This window comes from Neopelma chrysocephalum, unplaced genomic scaffold (assembly GCF_003984885.1).
Source record: "Neopelma chrysocephalum unplaced genomic scaffold, ASM398488v2 Primary Assembly neopelma1_96942, whole genome shotgun sequence".
In the NCBI taxonomy this organism is placed as follows: domain Eukaryota; kingdom Metazoa; phylum Chordata; class Aves; order Passeriformes; family Pipridae; genus Neopelma; species Neopelma chrysocephalum.
This window is the reverse complement of record NW_020925585.1, coordinates 3,058,744-3,071,240: the sequence shown is the minus strand read 5'-3', so window position 1 is coordinate 3,071,240 and position 12,497 is coordinate 3,058,744. Positions and strand designations below refer to the sequence as shown.

At 38.3% G+C, this 12,497-nt stretch overlaps 1 pseudogene; it reads left to right on the top strand.

Annotated features, from left to right (window-relative positions):
* The first annotated feature begins 4,685 nt into the window (after positions 1-4,685).
* Positions 4,686-11,465, top strand: LOC113960952 (annotated as a pseudogene).
* Positions 11,466-12,497: the final 1,032 nt, after the last annotated feature.

Genomic DNA, 12,497 nt, shown 5'->3' with positions numbered 1-12,497 from the left:
CCCTACTTTTACACACAGAGAAACTGTGAGACTTCTGTGTTCTCTTTCCACAGAAAGATGGCAATATTGTAGAGAAACTACATATAAATGCTTATACATCCTACAACTAAACAACAATATATAGAATATATACCAACTCTAAAATGTGTGTAGTGATAAGTCATACAATTAAGATGTCGCTTAAAGAAAACTAAGGATTTCAGAGGCGTAACTTGAAGCTCAGAGACTGTACTCAAATGTCAGGGCATGATCCTTTCTTGGATGTGTCAAATACTAGTTCTCACAGAATTACAATGAGAACAAGGATTGTCAGGTCAAAGCCTTTCTGCAGGTACTTCTGTTTAGCTATGAAAAGTATTTAGAAATTAAACATTGTTCTTGTTTACTGCTGGAAAAATAATAATATGACTATTAGCTCATTAGTATTTTATATGTTGTCTTTGTCACGACTCTTATAGTGTTTCCATAGGCATTTCATTCAACAAATAGAATTACCTTTATAAACTCTTTCTGCAACCAAAGGCATCCAACAATTCAGTATAAAGTAAGGGACTGCTACTCCCAGACCGCTCTGGGAAAGGCTAGAACTTCTGTAAATTACAAATGGCGATACAGAAGCAAAACATTATTGAAGGAAATGTTTAGATTCACAGAACATCTACTTTGCACAGACCACTCTGCTGGTCTGAGTGCAGTTCTCTGGTGACATTTATGGGGTTTACGTGCCAGATTTGGATGACGGAGGACTGAGAAATTAAAAAACCCAAACCCTAACAGCACAATGATACATAGCAAAAAAATGTATTGCCAACTCATACTTAATTCTTTAAGAAATCTCATGCGTTAATGCCTACATATATACTTGTTATATGTTATCTTCACACAGATGACTATTCTGTGCACTTCACAATTGCTAAAATTTGTTTTTAGCAACTAGAGGCAGATGCATTTCACACAACTTATTAGGAGAAAACACAATGAACAAAGAAAAACAACAGAGCTGAGTTTTGTGTGGTGACCATGTAGCAAAGAAGCCAAGAGGCTCATAAAACTTCAGAATTTTGCAAATGTCATAATTAACTTAGTTAGCTCTTTGAGCTTTGTTTTTAAATTTAACAACATACTTATATGACGAAAGGTACACTACTTCAGTCTGTCATTTTTGCCAAGGTCTCTTCTGCACTGGATACCATCTAGCTGATGCCTTAAGCCCCTAATGTTTTTTTATTTTTCTAATTTTGTAAGCCTTATAAGTTTTATAGGTAATAGAAGTAGATTTTAGAAACCCTTTCTCTCTCCTCCCCTAGCACCCCTTAGTTTATACATTCCTTAATCCTCTCACCCCATTCCATACCCCCATATCAACCCTATTCCCATATCCAGTAGAAAATGTTTAGTCTCTTAGTCAAGGCAAGCCTGTCTTGTTTGGAGAACGCTTGTATCTTGGCCTAAACCGCAGGACAGAGTCAAGGAACTGGGTCACTCTGCTCTCTGTACCCCGAAGATGATGAAGAATGATGAAGAGGGGTCCCAAAAAGCCCCCCGACCCAATTCCAGGAGGCGGGCCAGGGGGTGGACCAGGCCAAAAGTTATAGGGTGGACACACTTGGGATTGGCCAGATATTGTTATAAATGTAACATCCCGGGCACAGCCCGGCACGCGCCGTGTAACATCTATTTGCCTTGGCATAATTAAACCCTTTCTTATCTCACCCTAGCTTACGGCTCCTAGATTCATTTCGTAGCACCAGCTGAGCAGGTATCATAGCCATTTCATTAACATTAGTAAGAATCATCAAATTGGAAATATCTCAATAGAGAGTAAATTAGTGCACTGAGATGCATTTATTGTGGTAGCCAAATGCAATATTTATTGGTATTAGCAGTATTAGCAGTATTCTTGTATAATACTTATAAAAGAAGTGGAACTACAATAAGCATGAAGTCACTAGATTACATTAAAAATAGAAATGAGTTTAAGCTGAAAAATCTGGCATTTAACAACCTAAACACTATCAATGTCTAGCTGCCAGACTTCAGTTTGGCTTTTTTTTATAATGGATTCTTTAGCAAGACTTTATCATATTTTTTGATCCAAAGAATTGTCCGTATTTTACACCTTGGAGATTATCTGAAAAACAGGTAGAAATAAGGACAGCAATGTTTATGTCATAACATCTACACTTTAGTCCAGTCTAAGTCTATTCTTATGGATATTATTGAGGTCATGTCTCCTACCAGAAAGGATGTTCTGTGTTGTGAGATGCTTGCCTTCCAGCCTCCACAAAATTTGCAACAGTTCACTTAAGGCTTCAAAATGGTGAAGTAACTTGGTTGCAGCCAACATTATGCCTATAGCTCCTAGCAAAAATTTTGTTTCAGATCTCACATTTGTGAAGCATTGTGACACAGCCTTAGGTTTAAACTATGTTTTATAGAGTTCTCAAGAAAATATCAAAGGTAGTCTGATAGACTAGATAATATTGTATTTGTCTTACAGCTGGCTAAGCTTAGTTACTCAGTAATGAGGGTGTTGTCTGGGGATGCCACAGGCCTACGTATCATTTTGAACTTTACAGGGGACAAATTTCAGTCTCTGGGCACAGTCATATTGCACAGCTTGTTCATCTAGGCTGCTGCTTTTGCAAAGTAGTGGCAGCACTATGTAACAGGAAAACAATTGTATCAATCTACTAACATCTTCCTTAATTCTTTAAAAATTTTGTCTCCTAGTGTTTATTCAGAGTTGGTTTGGTACCGTTATTAAAGTAAGGTCATTTATTACAAGGCAGAGAACAGAAAATATTTTTTTCCCTGATTAAATATTTACTACTAACATCTGTGACTATGGTATAACTCCTGTTCTGTCTTTTTTAAAGCCTATCTCAGAAATTGCATCTTCACTTTGGCTCTGTAACTTGCAGGCATTTTTACTGCTGTTGAAATAGTTGTACGACCAAAAGCAAATGTCCACCTATTTCTCCAAAACAGCTCCTTTATATCGAGAGGATTTAGGTGCAGTCAGATTGCTGAAGAATAAAGAGTATGTTCTTTGTGATGGAAAGCAGATATTTGTTCTTTGCTGGCTTTCCTCAAATGGAAATAGAACCCACTGATAGATTAAAATGAAAAATATGCATCTTGTTTCCCAGGTATGCAGGAGTGTTTATGGTCAATATAAAATCAGTGATGAAATATGGGAAATACATAATTTTTCAAGGAAGTTTACAAGAGGAAAGGATTCCACAATGCATATCTTCTGTTCTCCAACAGGCATATCATCATGGCTAGGCTTCGCAAACGAAGATTTGGGATATAAAATACCTCAAAATACTATTTTCTTTCCAATTTAGACAAAAATTATTTGTCTTGGTCTACTTTATGTTTTAAATAATAGATGCTTTGAAGGTTTTTGCCACTTTCTGCAGTTCCTTTTTCTATTCTTTTCCCTCAAAATCAATCTTTACTTACTCTTAATTTCAAATATAAAATATAAATGAACATTTATAGGGATTTTCAAAGTAAAATAGGTTTTCCATAGTTATTATTCATGATAATATTCCACTAAAAGATGATGGTTAACTTTAAGATTCAAAAATTGAGATTGAGTTATTATCTAACCATGCAAAATAATGATAGTACAGGGAAAAAGAGGGAGGGGGAAAAGAATGCTATGGTGTTCAGAATGTAAAAATTAAGTAACTGTCTTGTGCATAAGACCATATTTCATTGGAAGGGTAATGAGGGCTGGCTATAAGAGGTGAACCTGCATCTTTTTTGGGAGCGCAGAGTACTGAGTGTCCAATTCAACTAAACAATTTGTGTAAACAAAAATTTGATTTTATAGATAGTTTTGTAAAACCATAATTTGTACTTTGTGAAGAAGCAGGGAATTTAGAGAGCTGATGGGAAAATGTTAATTTCTAACATTTAATCCATCTGAAAAAGATTTTGTCAGAAACAATGATTAATGTGTTCAGAAATTTCTTTGCAGGATATATGATGCTTTAAATGAACGAAGTCAGACCTGTCCAGAACCTGTCTCTGCTGGCTGCACACACAGAAGGTTTGCTCCCTAATGCTACACCAAATTATTGTAAATTGCCTTTCAGCTCCTTTCAGCTGATAGTGGCTTCAAGCTATTACAGAACATGTAGAAAGTATGATCCACACTTTCAGTGGGATTTTTACACTCAGTATGAATAGGTGCCTTGCAAGCAAAGAGAAAATAAGGAGGTGAGATTGGCAGAAATTATCACAGAATCACAGAGTTGGAAGGGCCCCACAAGGATCATCAAAGTCCAGCTCCTGGCCTTGCATAGGACCAGCCCCAAGAGTCACACCATGTGTTTGAGAGTATCATCCAAATGCCCCTTGAACTCTGTCAGGCTTGGTGCTGTGACCACTTCCCTGAGGAGCCTGTTCCAGTGCCCAACCATCTTTGGGTGAAAAATTTTTTCCCCTGGCACAGCTTCATGCCATTCCCTTGGGTCCTGTCACTGGTCACTAGAGGGAAGAGATCAGTGCCTGCCCCTTCACATCCCCTCCTAAGGATGTTGAAGACTGCAATGAAATCTCTCCTCAACCTCCTCCTCACCAGGCTGAATAGACCAGGTGACCTCAGCCACTCGTTGTACTGCTTCCCTCAGAGCCCTTCATCATCTTTGTAGCCTGACAATGGAGGCAGAATGGGGAGCGAGGCGAGGCCCTGCTTGTGAACCTGAAGGGGAGTTGCTGTCCCAGGTCCCCGACAGTGTCATTGACAGGTAGTAGAAGTTTTCACTTTGATATCAGAATGACCAAGTTCTTCCTGCTTCCCACTGGCAGCCCCAGTGAACACCATCAAGTAGAACACAGTGGGGGTCTTGCTCATGCTCCCAGTTCTGAAGAAATCATTCCTGCAAAATTCTCTGGGTGGTACTGCACCAGTGAGCCTTCACCACCTCATGACACCTTGCATGAGCCTCCGGATATAGTATCTAATGATGAAAAGGAGCATGGGAAGAAGAAAGGAAAATTTAAGAAAGAGAAAAGAATAGAAGGTTATGCTGGATTTCACTGGACAGTTCCAGTGATGATGCTGAAAGTCCTTCAAAGTTGACGCAATGCAAGGGAATAAATGTCTTTTAGAAACTCAGCTGTTGCAAAAAAAAAAAAAAGAAAAGAAAAATTAAAAGAATTTTGAAACAAAAGAGAAACCCAAAGATGAAAACCACAAGGAAGACAAGCATAAGGAAGACAAACATAAAGAAAAGAAGTCAAAAGACATAACTGCAACAGATATCATAAAACAGTGGACAGAGAAGAAGAAAAAGTTAATTCAAAAGACAGAAATATCTTAAGTGGATGTTCCAAGTCATAGATATGTGTTTGGCATTCATCTGATGCAGTAAACAGGACCATGGTGTATAATGGCACCCTCCTGCCAGCAGTTTTCCATAATGTATAGGTTTCATAGAGAAGTATGGCATGAAATGTGAAGGCATCTACAGAGTTTCATGAATAAAATCAAAAGTTGTTCAGCTAAAAGCAGCTTAAGACTGAGAAGAATCTCCTAAACTGGAAGAATACAAGTCCACTACAGTAGCCAACTTGCTAAAACAGTACCTGTGACAACTGCCTAAAAATTTTCTTACCAAAGAGCTGATGCCCCACTTTGAAGATGCCTGTGAATAGAGCACAAAAGCTGAGAAAGTTTAGGAGTGCCAGAGGCAGCTGAAAGAGTGGCCAGCATGTAGCTATCTCCTAATGTCTTGGCTGATTATGCATACGTACAATGTTGTTGCAAAGGAACTGGAAACAAAAATTAACATCCAGGATATTTCTATAGTGCTCACCCTTACTGTCCAGATAAGTAACCATGTCCTGTATGTAATTTTTATACATGTTCAAGAATTCTTTGGGAATATGACCCTAAAGCATGTGACCAAACATCTTCACTGGTCAAATATGACAACAATGCCAGCACTTCCAGAAACATAAGAAAGCATCAAAGAAGAAATGAGGTGACAGGAGTTCCTGCTGAACTGTTTACACAGAGACTTGCAGGCAGGGGCTAAAGACTTGTCCAAAGAAGAGAGACTCTGGGAGGTGCAAAGAATCTTAACAGCTTTTAAGAGGAAACTAAGAGAAGCTAAGAGACAGGAGTGTTAAACAAAGATTTCACAATAAATTGCTAATCTTTCAAAGGAAGATGTCTCCAAAGAAGAATCAGCGAGAATGAGGAAGTTATAAGTATTCTGCTTGCACAGGAAGATGAGATTTTAATAGAACAAGAATAACTGCTGGCTATGGAGCAGTTTCTGCAGAGGTAGGTTGCCTCAGAGAAGGAAGAAATTGATTACCTTTGAGAAGAAATAGCTGAAATAGAAAGTAACTAGCTGCATGGCTGAAGTGAAACTGAGGAATGTTCTTCTGAGAGTGAAAGTGGAATGAAGATGAGAAGGAACTGCAGGTCATCATGGAAGATTTTCAGAGTCAGAATGAGGAACTGGAGTTAAAGAACTGTTGTGAATACCTCTCAACTGTTCCGGGAAGAACAATCACCTGAACCAAGCAATTCACGAGGAGCAAGAGTCTGTCATAGAATTGCAGGTACAGCTTCAATTACTTCAGCGAGCTAAATCAGAGCAGGAGGGGCAGGAAGAAGCCAGAAAAACGTGGAGATGTTTCTCAGAAGTAGAAAGACAGTGTCCTGGAGATAAAAGCAGACAAAGAGCAACCAAAGCAAACAATGAGCAGCAAATTAAGCCATCGCCAAGTAAAGACAGGACAGAAACTCCATTTTGATCCTGGCTATGCATTAAATCACAGAGTCAATGAATATTCTGAACTGGAAGGGACCCAGAAGAATCATTGAGTCCAACTCTTAAGTGAATGGCCCATGCCGGGATCGAGCCCACCACCTTGGCATTATTAACACCAGGCTCCAACGTACTGAACTACCAAACTGTGCAAATTACTGTAATTTGGGTCAAACTGAATAAAATATTGCTAGCTATGTACACTCTGTAAAGAAACTTTTAAGCCTGGAGACTTCTGTCTCTAATACTTGTGGCTTCTACTCAACAGATGCAGGTGAGTTTGGAGAGGCCAGAAGAGTTTTCCAGTTAGTATCATGGTATTTCAAGACTGATTCCCTTCAGGTCATTTAAAATAATTCAGTAACAGGGCTTTTTTAAACCAAAATTATTATTTCCATTATGATACTTAGCTTTCTGTGATTTTGTAGGAGGTATTTTACGTTACACCAAAAAGCACCTGCATTTTAGAACCCTTTCAATGTTTAATTTTTTCCTTCCATTTCAGACTCTGGCTAAGACTAATTTCCTGATGGAGCTGATTAACTTCTGTTGGTTACTCTTTGTTGCTTCTTTTAAATATGTTAATCAACTCTACAGTGTGCAAATTACCCTTAAAATCATGATTCAGTGCAAGAGAAAATTGTCCGCTCTGTGTGTGCTTCCCTCAGAAAATACACCCTAAGCCAAGATGATGTGTGAGAAAAGAGAAAAATAGGAGATTGTGTATCAGACACTTCACAGAAAGGCAGCTTGTCATCTAATTGATTCTTGTGGGCTTTTCTTGGAACAGCAACATACTGTCCTTTAATTAATTACTTTTACACATATTATGTACAGTTTAATTTTCAGAATTGCACATAGTTGTAACCTTTGGGGTTTTATTTGCAGTAGTAAAAAAAAAATCCCATCTTTCCCTCTCCAGATGATTTAGCACCTGATTCTCTTTTCAGTGAGGAAGACTTCAGAAAAAGCAAAATTTCAGGTTTATACGGTGAAGGTACTCAAAAAATATACAAACTTGACACCAACAATCACATTCTGTGATCAAGGCTGACACCTGATCTCACTTACTGTGATTTAGTCATCAAATTTCATCATCTATCAGGCTTGTAACATTTGCAGCTTTCCAAGCAAAGGACAGCACTCAGGAGAAGATCTCAGCTTTGGAGTTGGGCTGGGGACACCCCAAATGGGAACGAATTGTTACCGTGCCTCCCATGGGTTGGGAAATCTCAACTTGCCTCTCCACTTGAACACATTTCACACCTGCATAATTTTGCAGAGGCCTCCAGTGAGCAGGGTTTTGTGAGAGAAGACTAGACGCCCACCCATTTGAAGCATGGTGGAGACAGTGAAAATAAACAGGTGTTTCTGGAGCTCATCTCTGCAGTTTCCAGCTATCCCCAACACTCTCTAGAGGAAACAAGTGACAGTAAATTAATTATGCGGGTAGGTGAGAAGGGTAGCACATTTTTGTAACTGGATCTAGATTCTGTGAGGTTATTCTATGGTTGCTGCATGCAAATTAAAAGAGCTGCTGTAATAAGCAATGGTCTGAAACTAAACGATTGTTTGTTTACTAAAAAATAATTAATATTCATAAGTAGCATTTTGACAGTGGTTGTTGCAGGGCTGTTGCATAACTATGTGGTTATAGTTTGAGTAGCACTCCAAATCAAAAAAATGACTGGGAATTTTATTCAGCTGAACATTTTATTCAGCTCAAGAAGTGTACATAACTGTGGCACACCTGGAATATGTATACACACTTTTAAAATATTACCATCTTCCATGAATCAGTCATACATCGTATTTCTTCCATCTTTTCTTATTTAAATATCATGCGGGTAAGGATGCCTTCAGACATCCCAAGATTTGGAGGTTTGTGGGCTGGGGAAAACTACATTAAAGAACAAAAACAAAGCACCCTGTGCCAAAATTTGCAATTCTGAGCAAAGGCAGCATGTGGCATGAATGAATTATTCTGACTGAAGTCCCTGCTTGTTTCTGCAGATGTAGGATGCCCTGCATGAAAACTTGGAGGGTAAAGTGATTGCCTGGTTTTGGCAACGATGAGGAGGCCTTTCTCAGTCTAGATAATGAGCACATTTAAATAAGTTAATTAAATTCCTTGGAGCTTTTTATAGAAACATAAGTAGACAGCACCTAAACACTGTAAAGTCAGAAAGAGGATATAACAAAGCAAAATCATTATAAAGATGTCATGAGAAATCTGAGGAAATCTTATACTGACATTCTGATTTTATTGTACTGAAAGAAAGAAGACTAGAAACACAGTCTGGAAAATTGCATAGCCTAGGCATTTGCAGACTTAAGTACTTTGTTTCAATAAGTCTAATTATAAGGATGTCTAGAGCTATTGTTATGTTCATGGTATTTGAGTGACATCAGTTTAAAATGTGTACCACTCGGAAAAGCACTTAAAATGTGTTAAACTTTAAACAATTGGACTCTTTAATTGTAGTTGGTGAAGTAACTGAATGCTTCTGTCAGGCAGATGTTCAATCATGTTGAATCAGACTTTTCTTGTTGCTTTTCAGTAGATTGCACAGACCAGCATTTTTTTTCAAGAAAATTCAACAAAACCCAACCACATTGTTGAATTAAAAAACAATGAAAGCATCAGTTGCCACTGGCATGGCTTTTCTTAATATTACGAAACAGAATACCATGGGACTGTTACTGCTTGCAATAGATTCCTTATCTAGTAATAGATTATAAGGAAAGGACGACATATACATATTCAGTTTTTTGGATTAACCTTAGTGATGAAACCTGACCAATTTACAAAGAAAATGAAGATAGACAAACAAAAATATAGAATCACAAAATTATAGAATCATTTAAGATTGGAAATGACAATATCACTGAGTCCAACCGCACACCTAACACTGCCAAGTCCACCACTAAATCATGTCCCCAAGCATGGGGATTATAACTACCTCCAGGCTTCCCTGGGCAGTCACGGTTTTTCTAATCTGTTAAAAGTGTTAAATGGAAAGCAGATCTTTAAAACTGTGGAAAGTACCTCAAAGTACTTTGAATCTAACAACCTCAACACAGAAAAGAAATGTCTTCTCCTTAGGTACACCTCAACATCTTCAATGTCAATACATTGAACAGTGTTATGAGTTTAGCTCAGTAGGTTAGAGCATGGTGCTGAGACTGCCATGGTTGTGGGTTCAATTCCTGCATGGGCTATTCATTTCAGAGTAGACTCAATGATCCTTATGGGTCTCTTCCAACTCAGACAATTCTGTGGTTTTGAGCAAGATTTCAGCAGTCCTTTGGTCTACCTGTCACATGCTCATCATTGTGTGCTGGCCAGAAGGTAACTGATAGCAATGATGGCTATCAAGTTTCAGTTTTATTATGTGTAGCCTCAGAATCTGAAATACTTATTTTAAAGGATTTCTGTACAGACAACCTCAAGATAGAAATGAGACAGAAGCAGCAAGAAGAGTATTACTTGTAAAAAAATTAATAATATCCTTATTTGGTACTTACACACTAATCTACCATTTCAGAAATCTTCCCTGCTGTTTGATGTATGAATGTCCATATGGTTATTTGCTGTTCCACAGTAGGTGATGAGTAGAGAGTCTACCTGATAGCAACACTTCCTCTCAGCTTCAGAAAAAGGAAGGAGGAAAAACTTCAGGAAGCACTTCTACTTGCTGTGCAAGGATTTCCCATCTGCTAGCAAGACGCAAAACAGGGAGAAGAAGTAACTGACACCAAAAGAGCAACAAGCGAGAATAAGTCTGCTGGTTTTCTGAGTATAGACTCTTTTGCTATTCCACTGGAAGCAGAGAATAGTATTTAACACAAGTGGCTACTGCTGCTTCATAAATCCAGCTCACACAGGTAAGATATCTATCATGGTGTATATATATATAGTAGAAAAATCAAATCACTCTGAAAGACATCCTTTTAGCTTTAAGTGAGGAGGCCTACTCTAATAGTCTCTACAACTGTATCATTTTTAAGAACTTCTTCAAAGAGAAAGCCCTCATGACAGAGGTCTAAGTACAGGAAAAATAATGTTAGAAAGAAGCTAGGGAATTAAGAAAATGACTTCTGAAATACCCATATTCTTAAACTCCCAAATGAAAATGTGGTTGTCATTAACAGCATAGTCTAAACTATACTCAGAGATATTTACAATATGTGTGTGTTAGCAAGCAATGAAACATCTTAGCATATAAATAACCGAGTAATTGCTGGATTGCTCTGTAACATATGGAAATCAAGTCTAAGAGGTGATGTAGTAAACCAGTATAGATCTGCTGTCTGTGTGTCAACATATTCAGCTACAGAGAGGCAGATGAAAGAAAGTGAACTTTTTCCAAATGATCAGTGATCAAACCTGGGTTGTTTTCCTACTACTTTGTGGTAGCACGAATTTCATAGAACAAAACTTCTTTTTACCAGTAGTACCAAGTTTGAGCCTGACAGCACTGTGAGTGGTGGGTTTGAGCCTGTCTGAGGACCATATGCATCTCCAAGGCTTAAGAAAATTTCTCAGTGACTCTTTGGTTTCTGATGGGAAATAGTTAATTTCCAAGAAAAAGGATTTTCACCAAGAAACTTCATAAAGAACCAGGCTGTATTTCTCATGGAAGTCACCAGATGGTGGTAGACCAGACATTTAGAGTTTGTATGCCAATTGTTTTAGAAAAATGTTAAAAGTAATCTATAGCAAAAGAAAATGGAAACTAAAGAACTGGAGACCTATGATTACTTCTTCTGTTTTATAAGTTGTTTATATTTACTCTCATTTTCACTACTTCCCTTCCCTCCTTTCAGTCTTCCTTGTCTTCCACTTGTTATATGTAGCTGTTTAGGAATAGGTCTAGTAGCAGTCAAGTGTGGGTGGAGAACCTTCTATTTTACCTATATTCAGGCTGGCCAGGTTGAAGCCAGCTCTTGTGCAGAGGCTGTGTAGCTACATTAATGATGAAATACATGTTAATATACTGTGACTGTGACAGACTCTGTTTCTCAGCAAGACGGCTGAGATACTCAGCTTCTAAACAGGGCTGGGCATGCCCATCATGCATTGAGCTGGCAGTAGTAAAATTTTCTCTCACACATGCCCATGGGTAGCTCCTCTGCCTTTTTTCAAGGGCTGTTGGTTCAGATCAGACATTTCTCTGCCACATTTATAAGTCTAATGCTGGGCAGCTCTCAGCACTTCTCGTGTCCAGACTGGCCAAACTTCCGCCATCAACCCAAGTTTGTGTCTGACTAAGTATGAGTGGAGACCAACTCTGATATGCTCTGATACCGTCTGATACTGGCAGGACAAGTGCTTCTGTGCACCTCTAACACAGCTCTGTAGAGCTTTGGTTTGCGTAGCTCTACTGTTCTGGTAATCCTGCCTTCTAATGAAAGTAATCAGTGTGGTTTTGTGCCATGGACAGATTTTTTTTTGCCTTAAGCCTCTCCTCTATACATAAGGGAAAGAATATTATGCTACTTCATCCATAGACAAAATGTCTTTAAAGGGGGGATAATAGGAGCAAAGTAAAAGGAAGAGTTTGCATAACACATTTTATTTACTTACCTGCCTATTTCAGGATGAAATTAGTTTTACATGTCCAGAGGAACATTTAATTGTAAGACCCATATAGAAAAATTCCCCAATCTCATGCAAAGACTATTTGTCTT